Genomic DNA, 13,786 nt, shown 5'->3' on the forward strand with positions numbered 1-13,786 from the left:
ATCATTCTGTTAAGAATAATTCTTTTAAACAGTTTACTTATTGAAGAAAGCAAACTGATTGGTCGATAACTTGAATAACTTCTTATCCGGTTTTAAAATGGGAGTAATTTTTGCATTTTTCCATAATTTGGGAAAATATGCAATTTTGAAGCAGCAATTGAAAATTTTCACTAAAAATTCCATTGTGCTCTCAGGGAGATGTTTGATTAGTATATTAAAGATTCCATCGTCACCAGGTGCTTTCATATTTTTGAATTTTTCAATAATTGATTTAATCTCATTCAAGTTAGTTTCAATTATTTCTGCAGGTAAAAATTTTTGGGAAGAAATTAAATCAAATTGACGTGTGACTTCATTTTCAATTGGACTCACAAAATTCAAATTTGAGTTATGAACACTCTCAAACTGCTGAGCAAGTCTTTGAGCCTTTTGTTCATTAGATACAAGAAAACGTTCACCATCTTTTAAAACTGGAATAGGCTTTGAAGGTTTCTTAAGAATCTTCGACAGCTTCCAAAATGGTTTTGAATATGGTTTCAATTTTTCAACTTTAGTCTCAAAATTTTGATTTCTCAGAAGAGTAAATCTATGCTTAATCTCTTTCTGTAAATCTTTATTAATAGTTTTAAAAACAGGGTCACGAGAACGTTGATATTGACGTCTGCGGACATTTTTCAAACGAATTAGAAGTTGAAGATTTTCGTCAATTATTGATGAATCAAATTTCACTTGAGCCTTTGGAACAGAATAATTCCTGGCATCAACAATTGCACATTTTAATGCTTCCAAAGCGGAATCAATATTCACTTCGTTTTGCAAATCAAGCTCATTATTGAAATTTCTCTCAATATGAGTTTTGTAACTTTCCCAATTAGCCTTGTTATAATTAAAAACAGAGCTCATAGGGTTTAAAACTGATTCATGGGAAAAAGAAAAAGTTATTGGAAGATGGTCAGAATCAAAGTCAGCATGTGTGATCAAATCACTACATACATGACTTTGATCTGTTAGCACCAAATCAATTGTTGAAGGGTTTCTTACAGAAGAAAAGCATGTAGGACTATTCGGAGACAAAATAGAATAGTATCCTGAAGAACAATCATTGAATAAAATTTTGCCATTGGAATTACTTTGAGAATTATTCCATGAACGATGTTTAGCGTTAAAATCGCCGATTTTGAAAAATTTCGAACGATTTCTGGTGAGTTTTTGTAAATCACCTTTAAAATAGTTTTTGAGCTCGCGTGTGCATTGAAATGGTAAATATGCTGCGGCAATAAATAAAATCCCAAGTTCAGTTTGAACTTTAATTCCCAAAGTTTCAATAACTTTCGTCTCAAGATGGGGAAGAGCACGATGTTTGATTCGGCGATGAATAACAATTGCAACTCCACCGCCGGAACCCTGAATCCTATCATATCTATGAACCACGTAATTGGGATCATATTTTAATTTTATGTTAGGTTTCAAAAATGTTTCAGTAATAATTGCAATATGCACATAATTTACTGTTAAAAAATTAAAAAGCTCATTCTCATTGGCCTTCAATGAGCGAGCATTCCAATTTAATATTTTAATTGTTTTATTTAAAATCATTGCTAAATTTTCAATTAGAAACAATTTTATTAGTAAAATTTGTGCCTATTTGAATGGCTTCAAACATTGATTTTGCCTGCAACATGGCGTTCATAAGATCGAACATTGCCTGTTGCAAAAAAGAAAGTTTACCTGCCGTAATAGGCCCCAGGCAGTTGACATTAGAAAAAATATTTTCGGCAGCTTTAGCTGGAGTAACAGGTGTACAATTATTTTCTAGCGTGTTTTGCTTACCCATATTAACGGTCATTTTCGAACTACGAACACTAGGCGGTATAATGTTCGAACTACCTGTAACCTGTGCATAAGTTAAACGGGTATGCAAAGGAGTAGGTAAACTATGCGTCACTGGTACGCTTGGAGAATTTTGTTTTGAAGTTTGTTTTGAATTTAGTTTACCTTGCCTTGCCTTAACAATTGCTAAACGGACTTGGCATTGATAAAAAGTTGACATATGGTTGCCGTTACAATTCGCACAGCGAAAATTTTTACTCTCTTTCACAGGACATGTGTCCTTTTTGTGAGAAGAGTCTCCACAGTTAAGACATTTTTGGTCCATGTTACAGAATTTGGAACCATGGCCATAACGTTGGCAAGTACGGCATTGGGTGATATGCTTTTCACCTCCGCCATACTTCCTATAAATTTCCCACTTTACATGCACATTATACAAAGCATGTGCTTTTTCAAAAAAATTTAAGTTGTTAACCTCATTGCGGTTAAAATGAATTAAATAATTAACAAGGGAAATTCCAGTTCTCTGACTGTTTTCGCCTCGTGATTTTTGTTTCATTAGAATTACTTGGGTAGGGGCTATGCCAAGTAATTCTGTTAAAGTAAGTTTGATCTCATCAACGGTTTGATCGTTGGTGAGACCTTTCAAGACAACCTTGAACGGCTTGGCGTTCTTGGTGTCATATGTAAAAAATTTGTACATCTTGTCAGTTAAATACTGAACAAGACGATCACGACCCTTTACTGAGTCGGCTAATAAGCGGCATTCACCTCTACGGCCAATTTGATAGGTAACTTTAACGTCAGAAACAAACGTTGAAAGTTCCTTTTTGAATATACTAAATTCAGAAGAAATAGTTACCACAATAGGTGGAACTTTCTCCTTTTTTAAAGATTTTATATTTTGTATAGTTTCATTATTAATAACTTCCATTTCACCAGCTTCTTGCTCAGGCAAAATATCAAAAGGATTGTCACTACAGACACTCGAAGTGTCAGAAAGAGATGCCTCTCTTTTCCTCCCCGCAGCGATGCGGGGTTTCTTTTTCCGTCCAGCCATTTCAGGTGATACGAAAAAAGTTAATACAAATGTTAAATTCAAAAGTAGGTAGTCTTGAGAAAGACTGATGGGAAATAACTTTCAGGTAATCTTTAAAAGACACACTGACAAAACACAAACTTTGAAGCTATAGGCAGTCAAAGACCAGTCCACAAGCAACCGAAAAAACGTCTGATCTGTAGGACAGTTCAAGACGCACTGTCCTGAATTCATTTAATGGTTTCTCTGTGCTAGGGATGAAGTCTCCATCATCCGTATCAGCAGAGTGTTGTGTCATACTATCTTCGCTGGTTGCATGAATTTCGGCTGTTGTTAATTTTTCTGGCTCTATTCTTGATAGTGCATCCGCATTCCTATTTAGTGTGCCTTTTTTGTAAGTAACATCGAATTCGTATTCTTCTAATTCCAATTTCATGTTTGATAGTTTACGGTTTAAATCTTTTTTCTGTCTGAGCCATACCAAAGCTTTATGGTCAGTTTTCAATTGGAATTTTGTACCATAAATGTATGGCCTAAAGTGTTTTACGGCCCACACAATAGCAGCAAGTTCCTTTTCGGTAGCAGACCAATTACATTCTGTGTCGTTCAGAGTTCGTGATGCATACGCTATTGGATGCTCTTTCGAATCTTCGAATCTCTGCGAAAGAACCGCACCGAGTGCAAAATCACTTGCGTCGGTTTCAAGAATGAATGGCTTATCAAAATCTGGATATCGTAAAATAGGGTCAGATATCAACATTTGCTTACAGTCATTGAAACAATCTTTAAACTCATCATTATGAACAATTGTTGCTCCTTTTTTCAAGCATTTTGTCAAAGGTTTTGTAAGTTTGGCAAAATCCTTTATGAATTTCCTATAATAACCAAGAAGTCCAAGAAATCCCTTGATTTGCTTTGTAGTTTTTGGTAAAGGCCAGGTCAAAATTTTATCAATTTTATTTTGATTTGGTTTAATTCAATTTTCTGTAACAATGTGACCAAGAAATTCGCATTGTTTTTGTAAAAATTCACATTTGTCCAATTGAACCTTCAAGTTAGCTTCAATTAATCTTTTCAAAACTTTATTAAGGTTATCCAAGTGTTGTTGCAAGGAGTTTCCAAAAATAATAATGTCATCAAGATAGACAAGGCAGCACTTTCCGATTAAGTCTCCCAAAATACAGTTCATTGCGCGTTGAAATGTAGCTGGCGCGTTTTTTAACCCGAAGGGCATTCGAATGAATTCAAAATGACCCTTTTCGGTACTAAAAGCTGTCTTTGATCTATCCTTAGGGTCCACTTCTATTTGGTGGAACCCTGATTTAAGGTCCAGTGTGGTAAACTACACACTCCTTCCTAACTAATCCAAAATTTCCTCCATATTAGGAATTGGGAATTTGTCGTCGATGGTCTTTTCGTTTAATTTACGATAGTCGACCACAATTCTCCATTTTTTTTTTACCACTGTAAAAAATTGAAAAGGTTTTATTTTTTCATTTATTTTTTCTTCTGCATCATGGTTGTTAATTCTCGACCTCAGTGAAGGGTCAATTTCCATTGGAGTTACTTCACGTCTGTCAGAGGGTGGTTAAGATTTTCCTGCATTAGGTGTCTGGTTTTCCGTTTTTGTGAATTGTTTATTAAATGTTTGTTTGTTTTTGTTCTGGTTTTGTTCGTAAGCCTGAGTATATTTTTTGGTATGCTCCGCGTTTTGAAATTTGCACAAAAATGCGTAAGCGCTTTCCAAGTCGTCTGGCTTAGAGGCTTGGGCATATCCAAAGTATTGTTTATTCAATCCATTTATGAATGCAGCTAAGCATTCCTGATCCAAAAAATCGTTGATCGCTTCCCAATGGTTATTATACAGTTGTCTCTGCTTAGCAAGCGATTTCATGTTCTGCGTTATTTCTTTCGTGCGTTTGTAATACGTGTGGAGAGATTCCTCCATTTTTAATGACCATAATTGTGTTTGGTAAGTGGACATGTCATTTCTGTCACCATAGATTGCGCGTAAAATTTCCGCGACTTCAGCAAATGTCGATGGGTTCCCATTGACACAAATAGTGTCACGGGCTTTGCCCTCGATTTTGTTTATGACAGTTTGTTCATAGATGTTGTAAACATCTACAGCTACTCTCTCTCTAAATAGATTAAGAGTTCGTTCGGCTGTGGATAGCCAAGCACTTAATTGCTTTTTATTCCCGTCATACGTCGGGATTGTTTTTATTGGGTCCGGTATTTTGAAAATATCCGGTTGCCCGCGTGCTGCAGGTGCTGCAACAGCATTTACTGCTAGCTGATTCTGTTGTTGCTGTAACTGATCCGCTCGCAGTTGCGCATTTTCATGTTGGAGTGCATTAACGCGATGCTCCAATTGATTGAGCGCGTTGAACATGGCTTGAAGGTCGAATCCCTCAGCCATGGTTGTGTTTTTATTGTATTTTAATGCTTTTAATTTAGGAAATGGCCTATACTTAGGCATATAATAAATTGAAAGTAAGATGAAATTAACTCACCGATTTGTGTTGTTCTCCCAATCTCAAATGGCTGAAGCCAACCGCTCAGAAGAAGTGAAGGGATGGATCCAAATTCTCGATGAATTTTTCGCCGGGCGTCCTAAGCTACAGGGTCGAGCACAATCGCACTTGCACTTTAACACAGAGATTCAACAAAAAGCACTTGTACTTGGCGTTCCGGTTGAGTTCCAAATTACACTTGCCCTTATTGGTCAACTGTTATTAATGCACTAGCGTTTGTTCAAGCTTCACTTTTCTTTACGTAGAAAGGGCCGTCGACTGCGCCACTTATGGATTTCTTTCCATTAAGAACTTTTTAAACAACATTAGTATTCACTAAACGATCTATTCACTACCAAATCTAAACTAGAACTGACTGTGACTTCTTCTCCTAACCGTCTAACAACCTAACTACTAAGCTAGCTTGCTGAGGTCAGCTGGGAACCATCATCGGTGGCGGCGCGATGTCCCTCGTTCAATTGTCACGTTCCAGGATTCATATTCCAATCGTCGTTGCTTTGTAGCTTGGTGCTGCATAGGAACGATGATGCCGAAGATTCAAAATTGATGAGCTGGCTGGTTGAATGTTTGACGCTGCGTGAGAACTGCAATGTGAAATGGCTGGCAAGTTGGCTCATCTGATGCTGGGTGATAACCACGATATATATATATATATATATATATATATATATATATATATATATATATATATATATATATATATATATATATATATATATATATATATATATATATATATATATATATATATATATATATACATATATATATATATATATATATATATATATATATATATATATATATATATATATATATATAAATATATATATATATATATATATATATATATATATATATATATATATATATATATATATATATAATTATTTTTTTTCACTGTTTTAATTTTCAAACAAATGTAGCTCGATTAAAGTAATTGAAAATGTAATGTTGTATATTAGTTAGCATTTGGGAATAAATCTATTGTAATTTATTGAATATATTTATTCTCTTGGAATTAATCGATCCACCAATTCAACCGACTAGCCTGGATCGATCTTTTATACGTTGTTGAAATCTATCATTTATATTTTAATATTTCTACAACACATATGGATCTCCTGAAAATTGCGCAAAAACTTGTTGCTGCTCTTCAGTTCAAATCTCCTGGCATCCCTGATCATTGTTGTGTCGCTGTCTTGTCAGCATCCATCATTCAGTCTTCAGTTTTATTAATTTATTCCGCGGCTTTAGTCTTCAGTGTTATTGTGTTGCTTGTCTCTGTTTATCGGTTTTGATCGTTTTGATTGAGTGTTCACGAGTGAGGTAATTATAAATATGAAGTGAAATCAAGCAATTAACATTTTCCAATTAAAGGAAATTACTTCTGCGTGGTACAAACCGTCGAAGCTAGTGGTCACTGTGGTTCCGTAGAATTCAGGAAAGACAGCTACCTCAATTCAAGAATTTGGCTTTTATCATTTGCTAGAACATAACGGTAAGTAGGTACAACACTATGCTGTATCGTATTTTAATAATTTTACAATTCCATTTCTAGGAACTTCAATGAAATTTACACCAAAGGAAGATGGTGCATTTGACCGCGATGAGTAGGTGAGAAACTATAATGTTGCGTTGTATAAACAGGGATACCATCTGGCCGGAGGTGGAAATCAGGACATTTCAAAGTTTCAAACCCCATCCTGGTAGAGACAGTTATAATAAAACCGGACCGCTAGCCCCGCAATTATTTTGTATGCTAATAGTTGTCCGCGAAGTCTGTGCTTAATAAATAATAAGGTCAAGTTTGTACAGCGTAATGTTCGTACCAATACTTATAGTTGTGTTATAGATGTGAAGAGGCAGATAAATGAGTAGAATGCTTGTCTGAGAGGCACACTGTCGCAGTGAAAAACTATGACATCGAGTGGTTCAATTCTGTTAAAACCGAGGGGCATTTCAAAGGCGTGCGACACGCCTCGCGGGACAAATTTCTGAGCGGGACATGTTGTTGAAATGAGGGACCGTATAGTCACTTCATAATTACACTCTAAATATTTTTCACATTATTGTTACGTGAAATTTCCTGTACTTATTCATTCTCTGTCATTTTGTATGATTTATGTGACAAACATAACATCTACGTGAAAATCACATGCATACTATGTTTTATCACGTAGTATCTACGTGAACATGGCAACGTCAAACCGAATGTCATTAGAAAAAGTACCGCGTGAACTTTCTGTGCGAAAATATATAGAAATCAAAATGGTGAACCTGTTGGCTGAATCAGTCTCTGAATATAAAATCGAATTTCTCGATAGCTTGCAAATAAGTGAGCCATAAGAATTTGACAACGAGTCTTGAGCTTACTGATTTCACACAGACTTAGTTAAAAACACGAGGAGTTACTTGAACAAAAACATTTGCAGCTAACAGTAAATGACTTCGGCAAATGTCGCAATATTTATCAGTTTTTATGTCGTTTAATTCATTTACGAATTAACGATTATGTATGCCCGTGCGGTCTATCGAGCAACATATTTCGATAATTTCTGAAAACTATTTTCTGTCTCTTAGGAATTGGGGAAATCATATTTAACAATTATACGTTCTATGAAACGTAGTAGCTATCAGATAATGAAAATGCTTTTCACTTTACCGGTAGTTGAATTTTACGTGAAACTCACATGAAATACATATGTCTGCTGAAAAAGATTCACAGGATAAATCATCTCACCAAACCATGATGAACTCAAATGACAATCACTTAAAATCTACGTGAAAATGACAGTGGAAAATATTCACATAACTTTTCAGGTAATTATAAAGTGAAATATATTTTGAGTGTAGATGTTTAACTATTTCAACACCTAGAAGATTCCTCTCGTCACTTCGCTGAGATTCAACAGAAGAAAAAATTCGTTTGCGTTGTGTCCCGAAATGGTTCACTTTGAAAACCAGGACAAATGCCAGAATATAAAAAATAAATCAGTACGCTCAAACAGGATCTCAGAATTAGGACATGCCCTGCTAAATCAGGACGGATGGCATCCCTATGTATAAATGTACATATATTATTGTTTTGAACGCTTCGTATCGTATTTGTGATCGAACGCAATTTGGTCGAATCAGTTGAATATATGATGTCCACTTATACGAGAGTGTTGCATCGATTAGCTCGTAAAAGGGATACTTGGTCAGCAATAATAAAAGTGTTAAAAATATCTTTTTTTAACACTTTTACTATTGCTTACGAAGGTTCATTTGTTACTCAAGTGTTTTATAGTAAATTATCAATTTTTTATTTTGTGTGGCTAATCAATCAACACTATTTCAATGTGAAATTATAATTGTTAGGATCATGGGCGCAACTAAGGAAAATTTCTAGGGAGGGCTAGCTTTCATGTATGTAATTTAAAAAAACGGAAAAAGGAGTTTTATTACGCTTATTTAATAACGCTTAAAATAATGTCTTAACAGCAGAAAAAATCACTTCGGGATAGAATCTCCGAAGATGTACTGAATATCTTGAACACAGCGTCAACGCCAACCTCTTTCAGCAACACTGATTTGATATTGAGGAGAGCCAGGTTTGGTAAATGGCTGGGCAGTGCTTTTTAACAGCATACTCGTACTAGCTGGAATAAAATAGACCCCAGTGTGGTTCAAGGCATACACACTTAGATTTTATTGCCGAGAACTTAACAGCTGATAAATTCAGCGAACTGTTTTACAAATTTTCGGTAGAATTTTCATGAACTTCGGCAGACGAGATGTCATTACTTGTTGGTTCACGGTAAATCGATAGATTTGCTGAATGTTCCTCGAAATATATTGCTGATATTTGTTAAAAAGTTCGCCGAGCTCGATCAGCTGTTGGGAAGTTTGCCGAGATGAATTAAGTGTGTGATGCCATATTCCTACCTCCACGTGTTACCGACTGTGATACGAGCAACCAAGGAAAAACCGGTGAACCGGTGGGAACTTGGTCGTATGCTGACAGGAAAGGGGTAGTTGTTCTCCTTAGCTAGTCTGAACCCCACAGGCTAGGGGCGGCTCAAACAGCGACTGATCCGGACCGAACGGCTGAACTATGAAATGGGGTGTCTCGCCAGCTACACCTATGGCGGCAGCCCCGTCGCGAGACTCGGTACATGTAACAGTAGATGGCTCAACGCCCCGGATGTCGACTAGATCCCGCTGGATAAGCTAGAATCCCGCCACTTCGACATCGTTGCGCTCCAGGAGCTTTGCCTGAAAGGAGAGAAGTTACGGTGGATTTGTGACCGCAAGGCACAGTACCACCAAAGCGGTGGCACAACCAATGAGCTTGGTAGCGGTTTGTTGAGAATAAAAGGCTGGTTCTACAACTACATTATTCCCAATGTGCACTGCCCTCACGAAGGAAGACCTGATGCAGAAAAAGAAACGTTTACGCACAGCTGGAGAAACTTTACGATAGCTGCTCGCGCAGAGACATCAAGATCGTCATTGGGGACATGAACGGAAGGAAAGACTTATATAAGCCGGTGATCGGCCCGCACAGCCTGTACACCGTGACGAACGACAACGGCCAGCTATGCACCAACTTCGCAGCTTTCCACGGGCTGGCAGTCCAAAGTCCCTTCTTTCCTCGACCAACGTACAGCAAAACAATTGACCACGTTCTCATCGACGGCCCGTTCTTCACGAACATTACATACGTACGCACCAATCACGATGCTGATCGGACATGACTACTTCAATACAAAAAACTACAAAACTCTGATATAACCGGTAGTCCTTTACGGAAGTTCTCTTGGTGTTTTCGAACGGAAGGTGCTGTGGACTATCTACGGTGGAGTACAAACGGACGACGGATAACAGCGACAGCGCATGAACCATTTGCTACAAGCGCTGCTTGGAGAGAATCCCATTGCGCACCTGGCGAAAGACAATAGGTTGCGGTGGGCCGGTCACGTCGTAAGGATGCCGGACGACAACCCTGTGAAATCACTTTTCTTCAGCAAACCCTACCGGCACCAGAAACTAAGGGCCGCAGGAACTGGTGAAACACAGCCCAAAACCGAGTAAAATGGCGACAACTTCTTGATACAGCACGTGTTACTACAGCTCTTGTCTGACTGGTAAGATGAGTAAGAGAGATAGGCTTGAGAAACGATCCTGGGTGCAGAACTAGTTCTTAGCCAATGAATGACGACATCTCAATTTGTGTTGATTTTGATGCTCTGATAAGTAGTATGGAATGTATTTATATTGAATACAATCATTCTCTGGAAAATTCTAGGGGGGGGCTTAACACTTTCTAGAGGGGGCTGAAACCCCCCCTAGCCCCCCCGTAGTTGCGCCCATGGTTAGGATTAATTTGCTTTGGCGATTAGGGCTTGTTATTCGTAGGGATGTAAACCTACTTGTCAAGTAAAGAGAACTAATCTTACAACTAATTTAGTTGCTTACTAATTGACTATGAGGAAAGCTTATCGTAGCAATTGGGAATTGCAGCGATTTTTATCGAATGTTGGGAATAATTTTATTTGACATAGCTTCTAATATTTCGATACCAGTAAGTCTGCAAATCGAGTGTACCAAACCAATGATGACGCTTTAAAATCTTTTCAGAATTTAATTCTGAATCCTTCGAAGCGTTTTTTTCTCGTTGAACATCAACTCGATCAGGTTGGTATTGCATAAAGCATTGCTGGTCTGAAAATTTGTTTGTAAATCAAAAGTTTATTCTTCAAACGAAGTTTAGGGTTACTAGTAATTAGACGACATAGAAATTATATATATTTTGTGCACTATGCCTGTATACTTTCAATTTACTGTTTGAAAATAAGTTTTATGATTAAACTATCTGTTTTTTTAGTTGCTGGAGGAGTGATTACTGATGATGCGGGAGGAGAGGATGGAACAATGTAGCTACAACAAAACGACAACACAGAAAAAGAAAGGTGTAAAAGATTGTGTATTATGCCACTTTCTGCATAGTTTTAAATTATATATATTGTTTATTCAAAAGCAAGCTTAATCTGTAATCTGTAAATCTGTATTAGGACATAAAAAAAGTTTCAACATTATGTATTCCTACTGAATGTACGAAAATAGAAGGATTTTTATTTAATAAAAGGCACTTTTTCATCACACATCAATAAATTTTTAATCGGTCTCGTTTCTTTCCAATAGGGCGCTTAGTACTCAGTATTATTGCAAAAGAAAAATTGAATTTCGATATCTTTCGTGTTATAGATTCAAGCTCTATGCAATGCAATGACGCAACCGGTTACGGAACACCGGAACCAAGCTGAACGCGAAAGACGATTCTGATAGAATTTATTGTAGTGAATATTTAACTGGGCATGGGGCTAACAGCAAAGGCATGAAAACGCTGTTAGACGCACCCAAATTTATGTTTCTTTAATTGATTTTTACTGATTATGCTTTGATATGAAATAATCCACCTTGTAACCAACCTGATAACCCGATTTCAAAATACCTAATCGTAACAAACTCGGTTGACTGATCGTTTGCTTAATTTATTTATTTAAGTTGTGTGTTCGACGGAGAATCCGGGTGCCATTTTAGGTATTTCATTTTTTTTTTCACCTTAATCTATAGTGCTAGAAATTGGTGACATCTCAGAACTCGTTGAAAGACAACTTTGGATATTAGTTTTTAAACAGCAGCGGAGGGAGGGGGGATAGCATGAGGGACTTTTTTACTCCTTACGTGAATAGTGGGGTACCCGTGTACCCAGAAATTAATATTCTTGTAACGTTTGCAATTTTTATCCGATTTAAATAGTTATAGCACTAAAAAATTCAGCAACTTCAGTTTTCCCGTGGGTATATTCCGAAACAGAGGAGCTCTATGAATTTTTGAACAGAATCTCACACTTATTGATTCATAGTTTATGAAATTACTTCAACAATCTATTTTCATGGTTTCGGGTGTTCTTGGTGATGTACCTCCAACATGGTCCTTGTTTTGTTCACTGAATGATTACTCTAGAAGAGCCCCATAGGAAATTTGTTCCCGAAATGGCTTGCTAAAGTTAATTCATGAGTTGGCTTTCATGATATGGCTATAATATCGTCAAATTTTTTTTGTTTGGAATAAAAAAAAACTTTAGAGGGAACACTGAAAATTTGAAAGAAGATAAGCTGCGAATCTAAGGCAATCCATGAGACAGTTGCGATCAGCTGAAACCAGTTTGTTTTCATCTTTTGACATCTCCACGTTTGTACGAACAGTCGCAACTTGGATGCAATGCGAATCGAAAAGCGTGAAAAACAACAGTTGCCCGATTGTTTGCTCTAGTATTGCGTGGAGCAATACTTTACCCAACAATAGAATACCACTTTAGATTTACTTTCCAACGCTCAAAGGTCTCGTGTTCGGTTATGTTTTGGATTTGCAACTTGGAAAACAATAACAATAACAAACGTACAAGCAATGGAACGTCACCCGTGGATTGCCTTCTTTTAGTGGTTTGAAAACAACGTTTATGCTGCTTTAAACTTACTATACGACGCGTTGAGAAGGATGTTCCATAAAACCGGAATTGCTCCTTGAAAGACTTAAAATTCATATGTGCAACATTTGAACAACACGTGCAGAATAACAATCGCCAGGTTGCCGTTTGAAATGTTCAAATCGCTTTTATTAGGCGAGAACGCAACTGATGAGCGGAGAGCTTTAAAGCGCTTTAACGCAGCACATATTTATTAGTGTTGCTAATAATCTCTTGCAAACGTTTAAACAACTTCTGTTAAGCTGGAGTTCCACTATTGGAATAATATATAAATAAAGAATGCGGCAACGTTTGTACAACAAATAATTCAACGTGTTGTTTATTCAGCACCGGTTGCATCTACACTGCTCTTATTTCACATTTGCCTTTATAAGGGCTCCCAAATTGTTCCTTGGGAGATTAACGCGGTCTTTTCTGGGCTCGATTGTAGGCTTCTGTGCATCATCCCGATTAAGGAAATATCCATATTAAGCGGAATTCGATGATTTTGGGCTGTTTTCCAGAGAGCAAAAGTCGTTATCTTGGATTTCAAAAAGGCATGCGGATTGAATTTCTGGTCTCGTTTTGGCTCCGGAAATTCTCATATTGGGTGGTATTCGGCTATTTTGGTCTGTTATTCAGAAACCGGAAGTTTCTATCTTAGAATTCAAAATAATCTCTAGGGTCGACTCTTGGCTTCTATGCATCATTTCGATAATTTTAAACTGTTTTCCAGAAAAAATATTCGAAATATGTGTAATATTGTACGGAGAGAGGGGTGTCGTGCCACCATAGAAATATTTCCTTCTCCCAAAAACTTTTACATGCCAAATTTGGTTCCATTTGCTGGATTAGTTCTCGATT

The 13,786-nt window shown here is 37.0% G+C and overlaps 1 long non-coding RNA gene across 1 annotated transcript; it reads left to right on the plus strand.

Annotated features, from left to right (window-relative positions):
- The first annotated feature begins 6,650 nt into the window (after window positions 1-6,650).
- Window positions 6,651-11,559, plus strand: LOC129722130 (uncharacterized). The gene is made up of 3 exons (XR_008727559.1): window positions 6,651-6,907; window positions 6,968-7,023; window positions 11,279-11,559. It is a non-coding gene; the product is annotated as an uncharacterized LOC129722130 (long non-coding RNA).
- Window positions 11,560-13,786: the final 2,227 nt, after the last annotated feature.

This window comes from Wyeomyia smithii, chromosome 2 (assembly GCF_029784165.1).
Source record: "Wyeomyia smithii strain HCP4-BCI-WySm-NY-G18 chromosome 2, ASM2978416v1, whole genome shotgun sequence".
Lineage (NCBI taxonomy): Eukaryota > Metazoa > Arthropoda > Insecta > Diptera > Culicidae > Wyeomyia > Wyeomyia smithii.